The sequence below is a fragment of the Atta cephalotes genome, assembly GCF_000143395.1.
Source record: "Atta cephalotes unplaced genomic scaffold scaffold00012, whole genome shotgun sequence".
Taxonomy (NCBI): domain Eukaryota; kingdom Metazoa; phylum Arthropoda; class Insecta; order Hymenoptera; family Formicidae; genus Atta; species Atta cephalotes.
The window spans coordinates 3,782,761-3,788,278 of NW_012130076.1; positions in this window are offsets into that span (position 1 = coordinate 3,782,761).

Below are 5,518 nucleotides of genomic sequence, written 5' to 3' on the forward strand. Positions count from 1 at the left end.
CTTCTTCTCTCTCTCTCTCTCTCTCTCTCTCTCTCTCTCTCTCTCTCCCCTCCCCCTCTCTCCCTCCTCGATTTTCTGACTATAATCTTGTTTCTATGTGTATCATGAGATAAGCCGCTTTGCTTAATCTTTCTCGATACTTACGACTTTCCATGGGTAGAAAATTGGTGGAATCTTGTGTTCTAATATGTACAAGAAGTATGCCAGACCTGGAGAATTACCGCGTCGTGTACGCGGCTTTAACTCACGGTTTGAATTATCGTTAAAACTGTTTCACTATCACAACGTTGGCGTCGTCATCCCTTATCGCCATCAGGTAGATTATCGCGAGATGGTGATTCATGAGCAGTTATACTTGCATGTTGACTTAAGCTCAAGTTACACCACTTTTTTCTGATCACATTAAACGGTCTATTGTATTTTCTACTATATTTAACAAGTCGCCATTTAAAGAGAATTTTCCTCTTATCTTCTCTTATTTAACAAAACATTTAAAGAGTTTTTAAGTGTTTTTCTTACTTCGCATCTGAACTATTAATGACATCATCGCGAGAAGATTCATATAAATTTTACTGGCGTGATATAAAACTTTCAAACAGCTTAAGCTTCTTCATGAAAGACTCTCGAATTAGCATTTTACAGAGACAACGATATCTTAATATTAACTTTAGCATACTTTCACTTTAATCTGTCCTCTCATCTTCTCTCTTCTTCTTTTCCATTTTCTTAGATCTTCTATTCATCAATTTTCTCTTTTTGTTAGCATGAGAAGGTAAATATAACACGTTGTTTTATCCTCTCTTAGTATGTTTTGCTCGATTTATCGGAAATGAACGACAAATAAAATTCTACTTTGACCGATGTTACGGGATCGGCAGACCGGAAAGTGTAATGAGGCATTCGTGATGGTGTTTGCGTGTGTAGCATGCGTTAAACGATCACGGGTTCGCTTAGCGCCATGTGTATTATAATCGACACATTATTTCTCTGTTGCAGGTGAGACTAACAGAAGACTCATTGAAATTATCCGAATGTTCGATCATTATTGCGCCATCGTAGAGTATGAACAATGTGCAGGTAATATTGCAATAATATATTACGTAATACATGATACGATCTCATTGGTATCAACTAATGAGGTGACAAGCCTCCATTGTCGTCATAATTAGATATGAGCTAATAAAATACTGTCTTGACAATAAATCAATTGCTCTGAATTTTACTACTGAGTTGTAATCGAAGCTGCTAATTGTGTCGTGCGATCACGTCACATTACCAGAACTTTTACAAGGGCGCTTGTATCTCCGGAGGCACCATATTATTGTTTAACATGTCTCGTCAAGGCAAAGCGGATTCATGTAATTTCGAAGGTAAGCGATCATAGATTATGTCTCGGCATACTTCTCGTTAACGATGAAAATATGTTAATGAGCCTTAATCTACATTTTACGCGAATGTACGATTTGTAATCATTCATGAAATACGCAGCCTTGTTCTTCTTGTCTTTCGTGCTTTGCTTCCAAATTCTTTTATTGATATTATCATTTCTTTACACGAAGACAATGAAACTACAATAAAAATTTAAATATTAATATGGTACAACTTCTCTATCCATTTAACGTATCTATTTCAAGAATTTTGAAAAATTGACTTTATAAATTCTTTATTATTCGATATACTTTTGGCATGTGTTCTCACATTTTGAAATTCACTTGATCACCTTATCTGGACATGAATGATCTTTAAATTATTATTTAAGAAAAATGACAAGAAACGGCAACGCCAACAAAGTCTCGCCATTCGATGGCCCACGGAAACGTCTGTTACACTTCTTACACTCGACTGCATTCTCATTTACGATTCTGCGCGGCAGCCTCTCGCTCGTCGATACGCCAGTGACTAAGTATTCGCGGAAAACGTCCGGGTATCCGACGTTTTGGAATGGATTAAGGCTGTGCAGCACGTCGGCAACGACCGGCGCAACTACTTCTTACACGTCGTAAGATTGACGCGTACGTGAACAGAATGAAAACCCAGTCCTTAAACCACTAACATAAGGTAAAGCCCGTATTAAATCGCTAACGTAAGGCAAAGCCTACTAGCCTTACTAAACCTATAATTTGCCGTGAATTCAACTAGATTATATTATTAGTTGTTTTAGTTCACAAGCATCTATCTGAGCATATTTGTTATTAAACTTGGTAAGATCAAATTATTGTAAAATAAATACTAGAATCCGCGACCAAAAGAATCTTTTTTAATATGACAATTTTAACCGAAATCGAAATTAAATATCAAAATTTTCATGGGAATCTTAGAAAGGCCAATAAATTTGCGCATATTTTATATTATACTATATATCTTTTCACAAATATCATAATTTAATTATTGAAACAGTAATTATATCTTGCAAAAAAATTCTATTTTTTAATACTACAATTAAAGTTTCGAGGATCAATCGGGTAGACATATATATAGTTTGAATATATAATAATAACTTTTTAACTAAGGGCGACGAAGGGTGTATAAACGAAAAAGCGAATTATGAATGTGCAAACGAAAAACTATCTACCATTTTGAATGTAACAACTGCGATTTGAATCTGTCTGAACTTATTAATAGAAAAACAGATGAAATAATTTCAACATCTTTATTTTATCTGTTATGTCGCCTTTTATACGAAAAGTCTCTCGTTGAATAGAGTATATATTCATTAATTTTTACTCGATTGTTTCTTTTGGTAACAATCTATGCGCCTATAATGCTTTTGAAAAATATTATTGCAAAATAATCAGTTCTAAACAAAGATAAAATACGATTACTTCCCGTCGAGTTATTCGCGGATTAATGAGATCCTATCACCAATTACATGAGTTTTTTCAACCTGTGGACTCACGGAATATAAACGACGGTATCGAGGGAACTCTGCTATTCCAGGAATGTCATGTACGTGCTGGCGCTTTAGTGCAGAACCGCGCCAACCGTAAAGGTATTTCTAGCCTAAACATAATAACGTTTGAATAACAGCGGTGCACGTTAGGATCGGGTTATTATTTTTCTCTTTTTACAGTCATTGACCGTACAGTTCACTCAATGAGAAACGCCAATTGTAATGTATTACTCATTCGTAAATGAGTCGCCAGTGTTTGCAATTATAATGATTGATCTCTCTACATCTGTTGTACGCGCTTTTATTTCACGACTTGTCTCATGATAATAACGCTTCGCTGTCGGCATAATATATAATTCTGCTAATATTTATAAGATGTTAACGAGATACGAGTATGGAACTTACTCTTAATACACACGATTGAATCATTCAAATTGTTATGTGCATTTCGTTTCTTAGAAATATTAAGAGCATTTGGTTAAATAATAGTCTCTATCTTTATCTTTTTTTAAATACACAACTTTTAAGTATATATTCTAAAAAGGTTAAAAGTATGGAAAGATCACACAATTTTTATGTACTTAAAATGATGAACATTAACCCGGGATATGAACAATTCATCGTGTATAATAAAGGATCAGAATATTATTAGATATTATATACTAATTAGATATTATATACTAAGGATTAAGTCTCGCTTTAAACGAAACATAATGGAAAATCAACAATTTAGTTACACCAAGGAGTAATTGAAATCAAAATTGTGTACACCAATTCTTACTAATGCCCTATAATGTTGAGTAATAGTCAATTTTTATGCCTGCTAATGTCCTAGTATTGCCCATTAATGTCCTAGCGTATAATCCCATATCGCTTATTATAATACACAATTCTCTTAAATAATACCCAGTAATGTCCCAATCTGTACACTGCAATATCCTCAGTGGTTTACTTCACGAGTACATGCTTTAATTCGCTCATAGTGCAATAAGTAGCAAGAAATATTTGTACAATATATTAACAAGATGTTGCTATTCTTTCGTGTTTGTCACTAATAATTTGCAAATTTCTCTGCTGAAGATTCGTATCTTGAGAAAAAAAAAAATTTGAAAATTATTGTAGATAAATAAGAAGCTATTATATAAGTAATGCTAGAATACAATATATAATTTGATTTCAAAGGGAAAGCTTTTAAGAACAGTGTTCTTGTCATGAACTCGCTAACAGATATTTGTGCAGTGATTTAATATAATCGCGTGTATAGACAAACCATTTGTCTTGTCGTAACGACATTCCTTTAGTGTAGTCTGATGTAAAGACATTGACGTTCCGTTCCAGATATCGTGACTGTATATTGTTCTTTTAGCAATCAATGTGCGTGTAGGAAAGATTATTATTAATGCATTTATTCATAGGGTCAATTAAAATTTATATGAAAGAAAGGGAATGAGAAAGAGAGAGGAGAGAGAATGAGAGGGAAGGGGCAAGTGTGGCACATGAACGATGATTATCTTGATTCAGCCAATGAACACATATCGTGTAGTCGTTAATTCGCGCGACGAGAAGAATGGAGCGAGGATGAACTCGAGAGAGAGAGAGGGAGGGGGGGGGAGAGAGAGAAAAAATCTCTTTTTTATTTTTATCGTTCTTCTATATGATCGATTTTATAGGATGTAATTTAGAAAATATGTGAAATATGTCGTTTGCATCGAAGTTGATCAGGCGAACGAAGCAATTAGTGTGCCTCGTTCTTTATTGCCTTTATCGTCGATACTAATTTTATAGGTCCACATGTATGTTCTACCGTCTTTTATTAGATATGTAAATATACATATATCGATGCGCAATCCATGCGCTTTAGCTGACTGGGTATCACGCAATACAATAGCATCGGAAATCTATCGACCAGCAACAATATCACTATCATGAATACATGCTATCTATATGTTGCATAGTCACGCATAATATGTATTTGTGTTACGTTGTATGTTGAGGATATGGATGTCACTTTATATGAAACCCGGATATCTCTATCATTCATATTATAAGCAATTCGTACTTCAATGTATACAATTTGAAATCCTTTCGTCGCCAATAATGCACAATAATACAAAAATTGTTTTTAATTATATAACAATTTTTTATACAAATATTTCTTATAATGAAGTATGAAACAGCAGCATAAAATCGCATGCAAAAAGTTTCCGATTATCCTCCATTTCTTTCATCTTGTTCCTCGGGACATGAAAGCTAAAACATCGGGCTCGTCACGAAACTTTTAATGAAAGTTCGCCGAGTTCGTTGTTAAATCTACTTGGATAATTCGCTCACCCATTCAAAACTCGTCACAATTTTCAAGAGACTTTAGTCGGCAATTCATTTTTTCGTAAACGGTCTATATTATATGTCTGAATCAATTAATATTGTATCCCATCAGCACCGAAAGTTATCTTAATAGCAATGAAAATAGAGGAATGCATTTCTGGTTACGTGGTTTGCCTTAATCAGTTTGCGCTCAACCATCCTGTGGTCCGCGTTACATACATATTTATGAGTAAACCATATTGTCTGGCTATACACGGCGCAGATACATATATATATATATATATATATATATATATATACTAT